The 13,356-nt window shown below is 46.2% G+C and overlaps 1 protein-coding gene and 2 pseudogenes across 2 annotated transcripts in view; 1 reads left to right on the forward strand and 2 right to left on the reverse strand.

Moving 5' to 3' along the window:
• Nucleotides 1-13,356, forward strand: part of LOC137437503 (coatomer subunit zeta-1-like) — a 101,870-nt gene that overhangs the window by 41,182 nt on the left and 47,332 nt on the right. The gene's annotated exons all lie outside the window — the stretch shown is intronic.
• Nucleotides 10,471-12,404, reverse strand: LOC144888546 (E3 ubiquitin-protein ligase HECTD1 pseudogene; annotated as a pseudogene). Its single transcript, XR_013621124.1, has one exon. The product of XR_013621124.1 is annotated as an E3 ubiquitin-protein ligase HECTD1 pseudogene (transcript).
• Nucleotides 11,608-13,262, reverse strand: LOC137437182 (E3 ubiquitin-protein ligase HECTD1 pseudogene; annotated as a pseudogene).

The following is a 13,356-nucleotide window of genomic DNA, read 5'->3' on the forward strand; positions in this document are numbered from 1 at the left end:
TCCCCCCTTGCCCCCTCCCTCCTAAACTACCCCCTCACCCCTCCCCGCCAAGACGCCCCCTCGCCCCTCCCCTCCTAGACTCCTGCCTCACCCCTCCCCTCCAAATCTCCCCCATATCCCATCCCTTTCAAATCCCTCCCCTTGTCCCTTCCCTCCCAAACTCCCCCCTCACCCCTCCCCTTCAAATCTCCCCACCCTCATTGCTTCTCAATTTCCCCCCTCTCACTCCCCCTCCTCAAAGCGTCCTCCCCGCTTCTTCCCCCTTCAAACTCTCACCTCCATCTCCCCCAACCTTCTGCCTCGCTCTTCCCCCTCCTCAAATAACACCTCATTGTGGCTCACCCAATCACCATCAAACCTTTTGTCCGCCCCATCCTTCCCTTTCTCCGAGCTATTCTGAAATCTCTGACACACCTTCAACAGCTCTCCCTATCTCTTCCACCTCTTCCACATCTTACCCTACCCCTCCTCCCCCCTGTTCTGTATCTGATGCTCCCCCTTCCTCTTCATTAACGGTATGGACCTCAAACATCCGGGGCCTTCGTTCAAACTTAACTGATCTCTCCATACAGGTTGCTTCTGTCAAACCAGACGTGATCTGCTTAACAGAAACTTTCCTCCTTTATGATGTCTCTGATTCCATAGTATCTCTCCTGGGCTACTCCCTCCTCCGGTATGATAGACCTGAGCCTCGTCCTGGAGGCGGGGTTGCTATCTTTATCAAAAACTCTCTTCCTCACTCGCCCTGCACTGCACTCTCTCCACCTCACCCCCAGGAATACCTCTGGCTACGGCTTCCCCTTCGCTCCCACCTCTTGTTCATATGTGTGTTGTACCGTCCACCAAACAGTGATGACTCCATCTACATCTCGCTGTCTGATGATATGGACCAACTTCTATCTACTCATCCCAACTCTCTCTTCCTCATATGTGGTGATTTCAACTGTCATCATGCCAGTTGGCTGGGTGTGGGTACCTCTCTCACCAGCCATGGCTCCTCAGCAAAGGACTTCTGCGACTCACTGGGACTGACACAATCTGTCAATTTCCCGACACGGATCTCAGTCAACGGAACATCTTCTCTTCTGGACTTGGTTATGACTAACTTCCCTGAAAATGTCTGCTGCTCTTCTTCTGCCCCGATCGGATCATCTGATCATGTCTTTGTTAAAGTGGACATCTCTCTGACCATCCTCAGGGAGCCTGCTCAGCGTCGACGAGTCTGGCATTTCACTCAGGTCAACTGGCACGGTCTTCAAGCAGCCATCAATCATCTGGACTGGTCTCCCATCTCTACCACCTCTGACATCAACTCATCCTGGGAATTCTTCCAAAGTAAATTGCTCTCTCTCATGCACAGATTTATCCCATCTCGTCTTCAGTTGTCATACCCTTCCTCCCGTCCATGGTACACGGAATCTTGTGGTGAGGCTGTTGCCCAGAAACAACTTGCCTTCGTCTCCTGGAAAGCAAATCCAACGGAAGGAAATCTCATTTCCTTTCACAAAGCCCGAAACAAGTGTGTGTCCACCCTCAGGAGAGCCAGGAAACAATATCTCTCCGTTCTCAAGACCGAACTCTCTTATCTGTCTCCCTCTTCCAAATCCTGGTGGCGTCTGGTCAAATCCGTTTCTGGTGTTTGTTCCCCCTCCATCCCCTCCCTTACCTCAAACGGCTACACAGCTGACTCCGCACGTGAAAAAGCTGAATGCCTCAACTCTGTGTTTGCCTCTAAATCTTGTGTCCCAAACCCATCCCTCTCTGTACCCACCATACCCAGTCGTACCCTGCTGCTCCTGGACTCCGTGTCCTTTCCTCCTGACAAGGTGGAAAAGTTTCTGTCAACCCTCGACTCTGATTCTGCAACTGGACCCGACGGCATCAGCCCACGGGTCCTAAAATCCTGCTCTGCTGCTCTATCTCACCCTCTCTCTGTTCTCTTCACCCTCTCTTTTGCTCAAGGTCAACTGCCATCTGCTTGGAAATCAGCCAACATCACCGCTTTGCACAAAAAAGGTGCAAAAACAGATCCTAGCAACTACAGACCAATCAGCCTTCTCCCAATTATCAGCAAAGTCATGGAATCCATCATTGCTTCGGATATTAAATCTTTCCTCTTCTCCAATGGCTTGATCTCTGATCATCAATTTGGTTTCAGACCAGGTCACTCTACTCTGGACATGCTGCTTCTGCTGTCTCAACAATGGATGGAGGTCCTCAATGCCAAACAGGAAATTAGAGCTGTCTCCCTCGACATATCACGTGCCTTCGACACGGTCTGGTACCCCGCTCTGCTCACCAAACTCTCCTCCTTTGGTATCCATGGAAATCTCCACGCATGGCTGGCGGACTTCCTCTCTAGTCGTCGTCAACGTGTGGCCCTGAATGGGTTTCTCTCATCTCCTCTTCCTGTTCAGGCTGGAGTTCCCCAAGGCAGTGTTCTGGGCCCCGTGCTTTTTCTGGTCTTCATCAATGATCTCTCTGACTCTCTCGAAAATCCTCTCTATCTCTTTGCTGATGACTCCACTCTCTGCCGCTCCATTCCTCTTCCCTCAGATCGGCAGTCTGCTGCCTCCTCACTCTCTGAAGACCTGGACAAAGTCACAGACTGGTCAAACAAGTGGAACATGTCTTTCAATCCTGACAAATCTCACACTCTTACTATGTCTCTCCGAAAAGATCGACTGGACAACCCTCCCATCTACTTTCTCAACAATCCTCTCCAAGAAGTTCTGTCGCTCAAGATTTTGGGTCTCACTATCTGCCATGATCTTTCTTGGGAAAACCACATTTCCAAGCTGGCCTCCAAAGCCAGTCGCCGACTGGGCATCCTCCGTCGTGCGAAGTCCTTCCTCGGCACACCTGAGCTCCTCACCACATACAAGGCTTTCATCCGCAGCTCAATGTAATACTGTTCTCCCCTATGGGCCGGTGCTCCTGCCTCACACCTAGCTCGGCTTCAAGCTGTTGAAACCAAAGCTTTCAGAATTATTGGAATCTCCCGCGATGAAGCTATCTCTGAGGGCCTTTCACTCACTCACTCACCGCAGGCAGGTAGGTGGTCTTTCTGTCTTCTACCGACTCCTCTCCGGCCTTGCACCCCCAGCTCTCTCTGTGCTCTGTCCCCCAAATATTCCTACAGGTCGCACAAGATCTGCCAGCAACCCTCTGATGGTTAAACTGCCGAAATCTCGGCTCTCTGCTCACCTTCACTCTTTCAATCCTCTTTTCTCCCGCCTCTGGAACAAACTCCCTCACTCCCTTCAATCCCACTCCTCCCTCCAGGTCTTTAAAACAGCTGTTCACCACCATCTCTTATCTTCCCCCATCCAAAACCTTGAACTTTTCTACCCCCGCTAATTCACCCCAGATCCACCTTGTTTGAAATTCCAACTTCTTTCCTGGAAGTCCTGGCAGTGTCCATATGTTTTATACCTCTCCCACCGCCCCCTTCCCATGCCCCCCCCCCCCCAAAGCCCTCGCCCTCTCTCAGATCTCTCGATGTCTCCATGTCTCTCGGTCCCTGCTCTCAAATGTTGTGTTTGTGTCCTTCCCCCTCTCTCCCCATCTTGTCTACCGCTCCCGATGTTATATGTTTTATGTGTCGGTTTGTCTTTCTGTGTGATTAATGTTCGCTCTTTCACGAGCCTCGATCTTGTATACAAAAAATAATAAAAAAAATAATAAAAAAAATTCATAAAGATTAATTTAATTATTCGATGAATGACTTAATTTTTTTACAGTTACAGATTCAGATGAATTGGTGGTGGTTTATGTAATCTATTAGCCAATTGATTAACGATTTAATTTATTTTAATGATTATTGGTTTCCGAGTTATCAAACAGAGTGACCACTATATTCGTCATGGGTGTGTGTGTGTCTGTCTGTCTGTCTGCAGCATAACTACCCGATGATATCCGATCTTGATGAAACTTGGGTGGGAGGTTGATATCATGATCGAGTTGTCATGCGTGGAGTGGGCGTATTGCGCCCATTGTGGGCGGAGCGATGCCCGAAAAAGATGTCTTTTTAGTGGGTAATCGAGTTCAAGTTGCATCTTCTCCGAGGGAGTTGGTGGATTCTGACAGGGGTTTTGGTATTTGGTTAGGCCAATGTCATGTGTCCAATGTCATGTGTCCCCACGGAGCTCGTTTTTTTTTTTTTTTTTTTTGTTTTCACCCCAAGGTCACAAGGTCACAAAATTTAGAAAAGTCGATTTTTGATGGTTTTATTACATTGTTCGCTTCCTGATAGGGTGAAATGTCGTACATGACCTTATATTATCACATACATCATGAAATACAAGTTTTCCAACAAATTTCAGAATCTTCGACCTTTGACCTTTGAAGGTCACAAAGGTCAAAGTTTCAAAGTTGTCGGAATCAAACTATTTTTGGTATTGTGAAGCTAACTAACCTCATAACTGATTATACATTATTTTCTATCTCATTTCAAGGTCAGTAACCTTCGTTTTGACATTTCCGGGCCTGGCCTGTCCGGGCCTGTTTCGGTTATAGTGCGTCCTTTGTCATTGAATACCACTCGCTCGTGAACCATCGTCGTCTCCTGACTTGTTGATTTTAATTATGCAATTAATCAATCAATTATTGTGCACCTATCCCTGCCAATGCAGTCTCTATGAGCTGCGCTGCGGTATTGCCGGGTGCCAGAGGCGCCCTGGCAATGCCGCCCTGTAGGATATTTAATTATTTAACATGGGGGCGGTGTACTTTGAATGTATCTGTACTTGTTTTCTTTCTTGTTTGTCCGGGCGATATCTTAGCCATCCTTTGGGCTCGGAAGCTGAAATTTCGGCACAATAGTGAGCAAGTACTTTGTCAAAAACGTTATTTTTTTGTTTTTTGATTTGTCAATTAATTGATCAGTTATTTAATTATTAGCAATTAATTAAGGACTATTTATTTCCTTTCTCTTCTGGGCATTATCTCGCGCACCTTTTGAGTTAGGAATCTGATATTTGAACATGCCAATGCTGTGATGTTGTTGGCTGTGAAGGCTATTTTTGATCTATTGATTAATCAATTAATCGATTAATTATTTAATTATTCTATTCATGACCATTTTTTTTTTTTTTTTTTTTTAGTAACTGATTCGGATGAAATGGGTTGATGTGTTCTATTAGCCAATTGATTAACTATTTAATTTTTTTATGATTATTGTTGATTTATTTTCATTATTAATCATTTTTTAAAATTTTCTTTCTCATCTGGGCAATATCTCAGGCACCTTTTGAGCTAGGAAGCTGATATTTGGACAGGACAATGACCAAGTGATGTGGCTATTGAGGGTATTTTTGATTTATCGATTAATCAATTAATTATGTAATTATTCGATTAATGACGATTAATTTAAAAAAATTAAGCTGCAGATTTGGATGAAATGATGGTGGTTTATGTGTTATATTCGCCAATTGATTAATTATTTAAATTTTTAATGATTTTTATTTATTTATTTTCATTATTAATCATTTATTTTCTTTCTCATCTGGGCAATATATCAGGAACCTTTTGAGCTTGGAAGCTGACATTTGGACATGACAATGACCAAGTGATTTGGCTGTAAAGGGTATTTTTGATTTATTGATTAATCAATTAATCGATTAATTATTTATTGATTAATAAATTGATTATTTAATTATTTTATTAATGACTTATTTAATTACATTTTTAAAAGATACATCTTTGGATGAAGCACTAGTGGTTTAGTTGTGCTATAAGCCAATTGATTAAGAAACTATTTTATGACTATCTTTTATTGAATTTAATTATGTAATTAATCAATCGAATATTGTGCACCTCTCCCTCCAAATACAGTCTCTATGAGCTGCATGGCAGTATTGCCGGGTGTCTGAGGCGCCTCGGCAATGCCGCGCTGGAGGATATTTAATTGTTTGGCATGTGGGCGGTGTACTTTGAATGTATCTGAACTTGTTTTATCTTTTATCAAACGTTATTTTCATATTTATTCCGAGGATGTTGTACATTTTTATTGCTAAATGGGGACAGGTACCCGGTCCCCCAGTGTGCACCCTGGTTTAGAATAGGTACACCGTATCCCTGCGTGTCGTAAGAGGCGACCAAAAGGGTTGGCGTCAGGAAGGGCATCCGGCCATAAAAACATTGCCTCAAAAAGGGAACCATGATAATTACAATTACGTATGCGCAGGGTACAGCCCGGAGTTATCCGTGGGATACCTCACTCCCTCTCGTCAAAAATCAAGGTGGGCAACCCGATCGAAGCAAGGGTGGAAATCACTCCATTTATGACGATGAAACGTCAGATGCCCCACGTGGAGATCCGTTTCTGAGGTTTGGGACATGGAATGTCAGAAGACAATGACAGGGAGATCAGGAGAAGTGGTGGAAGTATTGGTCAGAAGAAAAGTGGACATGTTGTGTGCAGGAGACAAGATGGAAGGGAAGTGGTGTGAGAATAGTGAAGGGTTGGCAGGGACGGAAATACAAGTTTGTGTGGCAAGGGTGCCCGGAAGGCGTGCATGATGTTAGTGTCCTGTTTTCTGAGGAGTTTGTAGACAGTGTGGTGAGTGTGACCAGAGAGTGAAAGGTTGATTATGGTGAGAATGATGATTGGAAAGCTCTTGGTGAACGTCATCTCGGGATATGCTCCGCAGGTTGGTCGGAGCGATGAAGAGGACAAGTTCTGGTGTGCTATAGAGAAGCTGATGGAAAACGTGAAAGATGAGGAAGTTGTTGTGGTAGGAGGAGACCTAAATGGACATGTGGGAAGGAGTATGGCCGGTTTTGAGGGAGTTCATAGGGGTTACGGATATGGTGTGAGAAATGGAGAAGGTGAAAGGATTTTGGAGTTTGCTGATTTGTTATACTCAGTTCCAGAAAGAGGATAATAAGCTTCTTACATACACGTCAGATGGGTCGACGACAGCAGTTGACTACCTGATGGAGCGTAGGCGAGATTGGGGGCACCTCCGGGACACAAAGGTGATCCCGGGGAAAGAGGATGTTTCACAGCATCACTTGGTTGTCTGCGACATAAGGGTGAAAGGTGCGAGAGCTCGGCGGGTGAAGTACCCACCGAGAATGAAGGTGCGGAGGTTGAAAGAGGTGACAGTGAGGGTCTGAGGGAGGCATTAAAAGAGAGGCTGAGTATGGTAGCGGATGATGTGGTTGAGCTTGAAAGTGGTTGGATGTCAATGAAAGATAGTCTGTTGGGAGCCGTTGGTGAGGTATGTGGATGGACAAAAGGACCACCGAGGCACTCGGAAACATGGTGTTGGGATGATGAAGTTGGAAAGATGATTGACGAGAAGAGGACAAAGTTCAAGGAGTGGCAGCAGGCGAAGAGTACGGGGGCAGAAAAGGCAGAGCATGAAAGTTATAAGGCAGCCAAGAAGGCTGCAAAGAAAGAGGTAGCAAAGGCGCAGGAGGCATGGAGGAAAATGTTCGGAGAACGTTTGGGTTTGTAAGAGGTTCAGAGAGCGGTATTCAGGATTACAAAGCAGATAGCGAAAGAGAGGTGTAATGTGATGGGGTTGAGTTACTTGAAGGATGAAGTGGGACAAATCGTTGTGGACCCAGATGGAATTAAAGGAAGATGGAAGAGATTTTTGGAAAAGCTGTTGAATACAGAGAATGAATGGAATGGCAACATTGAGAGTAACCCAGTTTTAGGACCGGCAGAGAAGATAACTGAGAAGGAAGTTGAGGAAACGATAAAAGCAACACAACAACAACACAACAGGCATTTTAAGGCCATTTTCCCTGCTAGAGCGGGGGTTAGCCTTGCGGTCCCCATGACAATCTTCTCCATTTTTACCCTATTTTCTGCATCTCACCTTGTTAACCCCCTTGCCCGCATTTCTTCTTCCACCACCTTTAGCCAAGTCTTTCTCGGTCTTCCCCATCCTCCACGTCCTTCTACATTCATTTCCATCACTCTTCTCAACCAGTCACTTTCATCCTTCCTCAACACAAGACCAAACCATCTCAACCTGTTTCTCTTCACAGCATCCATCACAGGCTGTATTCGCATCATCTTTCGCAATTTCATCATTTGTCTTCCTCTTTTGCAACGATACTCCACACATCCACCGAACAATCCGCATTTCCACCCTTTCCAGCCTTCGTTGCTGCTCTTCGTTCATTACCCATGTCTCACTCCCATAAATCATAACACCTCTCACACATGCAGCATACACCTTTCCCTTCAGCTTCAATGACACTCCCCTCCTCGTCAGAACGCCAAAGAGTAGAAAAAGATAAAATATAATAGATAAAATAGATAAATAGAAATAGAAATTGATAAAAGCAATGAAGAGTAGAAAAGTGGGAGGGCAGACGGGAGTTGTGGGAGATATGTTGAAGGCAGCAGGAAGTTGGGGTGTGAAGAGATTGACAGATATGTAATCTGGTGGTGAAAGAAGGCCACATTCCAGTGGATTTGGAACTGAGTCGTGAGTACCCTCCTCCCTCTATACAAGGGGAAAGGTGACCGACCCTCTGGACTGTGGCTCGTATCGAGCGATAAGTTATTGGAGCATGGAATTAAGGTATTGGAAAGGGTGTTGAAGAGGAGGATAAGGAAGAAAGTGAAGATCGACGAAATGCAGTTTGGATTTATGCCAGGAAGAGGAATGACAGACGCGCTTTTTATTGTGAGGCAGTTGGAGGAGAAGTACATGGAGAAGAGGAAGAAGTTGTTTCTTGGGTTTGTTGATCTCGAGAAAGCATTCGGTAGGGTTCCACGCGGAGTAGTGACATGGTCATTGAGGAAGTTAGGAGTGGAGGAATGGTTGATCAGAGTAGTGATGGCAATGTACTAGAGAGCACACACAGCTGTAAGGATGAAGGACAGGAAAAGTGGTGAGTTTGAGGGAGTGCATCAGGGGTCGGTACTAAGTCCACTACTATTTGTAGCTGTGATGGAGGTGCTGGCTTGGAATGTAAAGGAGGGTTTACCGTGGGAGTTGTTTTTCTGCAGATGATCTGGTGTTGATTGCGGAAAGTATGGATGGACTGAAGGAGAAGATGAACAAGTGGAAGGAATGTATGGAGGCAAAAGGTCTGAAGGTGAATATCAGAAAGACGAAGGTGATGGCTTGTGGTCACGCATGTGGTGAAGTGGAAAGAACTGGGAAGTGGCCGTGTGCTGTGTGCAGGAAGGGTGTCGGAGTGAACTCCATTCAATGTACAATGTGCGCTGAGTGGTTTCATCAAATATGTAGTGGTCTGAGAGGGTCATAAACCAGTGTGGTAGCTACATTCAAGTGTAAGATGTGCACAGAGGGAGCTGCAGAAGGAGGAAATGTTGAGTTGGATCTTGGAGACGGCATGAAGCTGGAAGGTGTGAAAACATTTTGCTACCGAGGAGACATGCTGAATGGAGAAGGTGGATCAGACTCGGCAACGGTTGCTGGAGTGAGATGTGCATGGAAGACGTTTCGGGAACCGAGTGGCGTGCTGATGATGAGGGGAGTGTCGTTGAAGGGAAAGGTGTATGCTGCATGTGTGGGAAGTGTTATGATTTTTGGGTGCGAGACCTGGGTAATGAACGTAGAGCAGCAACGAAGGCTGGAAAGGGTGGAAATGCGAATGGTTTGGTGAATGTGCGGAGTATCGTTGAGAGAAAGGGAGACAAATGATGAATTGCGAAAGATGATGTAAATAGAGCCTGTGATGGATCCTGTGAAGAGAAACAGATTGAGATGGTTTGGTCATGTGTTGAGGGAGGATGAAAGTGACTGGTTGAGAAGAGTGATGGAAATGAATGTAGAAGGAAGTAGAGGACGTGGAAGACCGAGAAAGACTTGGATAAATGTGGTGGAAGAAGAAATGCGGGCAAGGTGGCTAACAAGGGGAGATGCAGAAAATAGGGCAAAATGGAGAATATTGTCATGGGGCCCGCAAGGCTTACCCCCGCCCTCGCAGGGAAAATGGCCTTAAAATGCCTGTTGTGTTGTGTTGTTGGACAGGTACCGGGTCACAAGCCGTTCCTCCAGCGAAAAGGCTTTATGCCGTTCGGGGCATCGTCGGATGAACGAGACCGACATTGCGGATGCTGCTTCTGCCATACAACTTTTTCGAAGGGAGATTTGAATGCTCGCCTTGAGCCGAGGATGATGCTGCAGTCTTTTAACCAGCGGTGGTCTGTTGGTGGTGGGCGTGCTTTGTTTTGACAACGGAGCCATGCTCTCATTGAAGGGTATCAAGATGACATCACAAACCTGGACACGTTTGAGGTTCCGTCTGCTGGAGCCAGTGAGGTGGCGACTGTATTGTTATTATTTAGTAGCTTTTGATTGTTGTTGTTATTATTACTATTGTTGTGTGTTGTCCTCATCAGAGCCTAGCGTGGAGTAACAATGGATATGAACCATGAATAGATCTTCGTGCTGGTGTTTTGGCTCATTTCCTGTATCTCAATTCGACTCGACCGCTGTTTATATTTTGAGGAAAGTCGATCCCAACGGTCATTGTGGTTTTGTGTGACCACATTCATTTGTATCGAGTGATTAAATGTGGTGGACTCTCAGGTCACGGATGCTATCGCAGACATCGGAAGTAATCATCTTTCAGATAAGCAAGATCCATTTTTCAGCAGGGTCTTAGCAACCTGCGGCCGTCCAAACAATGCATCATAATGAAGAGGTGAACACTGACCCCTGTCAATGTCAGATCCTCTTTCACAATGAAATTCCACCATTTCTTGTGTTCCAAATGCCGATGCCCAGGTCAACAAAGTTTGACCAACATCGTCCGTGAAATTGACGTCGAAAGCTCCAGTGTCTATGGCGTCAATAAGACCATCTGTGTCCTTCCTTTTTATGCAGTCAACGAACTGATGATGAGAGCGCTCCCCGGAATGATGGAGGCACGCCAAGCCAGGAATGCCATTGGCAGAACTCGTGCGAGACCTTGGCAGGGCTTCTCTTCCTTCAAAAAGCAGCACCCCCCCCACATCCACAAGCCTCATGGTGTCCAAGCAGCACCGCTCATCACCCTGCACTGCCCTCTCAATTGCATCCGGCAAAGGTGCACGTAGCAAGTCCCATGTAACAATTGGGGATCCACGGAAGAGAGCAGAGAGTAAGCTGACTATGGTTGAAACTTGGCTGCTGAGCTCTGACCATGGCGTTGAAGTTATGGCAGGTGGAGCACCACAACTAGCTTTTGCTGTGCCCGTCGAGCATGGTCCTGGCGCAAGGCCCCCAGCAGCGGCTAATCGAGGCACTAATTCTGTTGTTGCAAGTTCAACAAAAAGTTGCAAGTTCATGTCGTCGCCCTGGCCCAGTTGCAGCCATTCCAGCAACTATCCGGATCCACGTCCGCCATGCTCACACGAGTCTAGCGTCAACTACAACACGACAATGATCAATTTAAAATAAAAAAGCCCCCTCTTCTTCTTCTTCTTCTTCTTCTTCTCCTCTAATATTGAGGAGAGAGTATGAAAGGAGTGACATCTCCAGTCATACTCCTTTTTGAAGAAGAAGTGATTCGCCAAATGGTTCAGCACCACCGGGTTGGAACTGTCAAGAGCATACGCCTTTGATAGAAGTTGGATACCATTCTTGATTGAATCAGCCTGGTTACCATTGACCTCCAGTATCGCTAACCCAAAATGTGCACCGACACAATGAGGATTAAGATCAAGGGTACGCTGGAAAGCAAGCCGTGCCTTGTCCAGATCACCGAGTCGAACAAAACAGTGCCCATGCCAAGACGTACATCCGCAGGACAGCCAAGGTTGCTTCTGAGAACCCTATTGTGGAATGCCAACGCCTCATGGTAGTTCTTCCTGTTGAAAGCGATGCACGCGTTTCCGAGCAGTGCAAGGATGTTCAAGGGTGCCTGGTAAAGAACGAAGTTGAACTGTGATTCTGCCTGGTTCATCTGATCTCCCTCCAATAAGGCCCTGCCAAGAATGTCGTTCTGGTCATCAATTATGATTTTATCAGCCATTAAATGAAGGTATTTCCCCTGTCTGATGAGCTCTTTCCTTCCATCTGTGAGACGGATTTTCCATGCACATAGCACATAATGCGCCGCGAGCATATCCAGACACGCCATCTGGTCTTTGGCATGGCCATTGAAGTCTAATACACCGTCCACCTTTGTTGTCTCGAGCAGCTTCACAAAGGCATCTTCCTTATCTCGTCGGTAATACTCCAATGCCAAAGCGTTCCATATGTGTAGTTGTGTATGTTCATGCTTGAGAATAGGGATCAGCACATTACTTTCAGGTAGGTCGTTAAGATCCAACTCAATTACCTCGTCTGAATCTCTTATAGGGATCTCAATTATCGTCCACGACATCTTCAATGGCTTCAATGTGCATTTGTATAACAAGTAATGGCTTCAATAACAGCAAGTCCCGTGTAACAATTGGGGATTCACTGAAGAGAGCGGAGAGTAAGCTGACGATGGTCGAAACTTGGCTGCTGAGCTCTGACCATGGCGTTGAAGTTATGGCAGGTGGCGCACCACAACTAGCTTTTGCTGTGCCCGTCGAGCATGGTCCTGGCGCAAGACCCCCAGCAGCGGCTAATCGAGGCACTAATTCTGTGGTCAGGCCATGCTCCGCAAGGGGTGCTGGATCAACACCACGGTGCATAAATGTGTCAGCTAAGGATGCGAAGCAGTGTAGAGCCCCATCAGACACCTGATGGTCTTCATGCTTCAATAAAATTGACAGTGCTTCAACACACGACTCGAGAATCGAGTCGTGCAGTGCCATTTTGCCGCACAACTTTCACACCACAGACAGCAGAATGCAGCGTATCTTTTTGTACCAAATATCCAGAATTCAGGATGAATGCAAGAACACAACTGATATCACCACAGGCCTCCAAAACAGCACCTGATTCCTGTGTACATATCAGCTCAAGGACCTTTACACATTGCTCTGCCAAATCTCTACTCATTTAGTTGTTGAGCTCGTTGACTTCAAGACGACTGCACAAAGCTTTGACAGCCCCATCCACCACAACTATCCATTGAGTGCAGTCGGCCGACACGTCCAAATAATATGTTATTGCACGAGCAGTAACTTCCAGAACATAATCTTGGGCATATTCAACCAAGAAGATTCTGCACAATGCTGGCAGGAATGTCCATGGAGGGCACGTGTCAAGGCATCTGTTCACATTGTCCGACGTGAGCAACAACATACAGAGCTGCTCCAAGGCAAAAAGTTGCAAGTTCCTGTCGTCGCCCTGGCCCAGTTGCAGCCATTCCAGCAACGTATCTGGATCCACGTCCACCATGCTCACACGAGTCTAGCGTCAACTACAACACGACAATGATCAATTAAATAACAAGTAAAAAAATAATAATTTAATCCCCCTCTTCTTCTTCTTC

The sequence above is a fragment of the Myxine glutinosa genome, chromosome 12 (genome assembly GCF_964187855.1).
Source record: "Myxine glutinosa chromosome 12, kmMyxGlut1.1, whole genome shotgun sequence".
NCBI classification, from domain to species: domain Eukaryota; kingdom Metazoa; phylum Chordata; class Myxini; order Myxiniformes; family Myxinidae; genus Myxine; species Myxine glutinosa.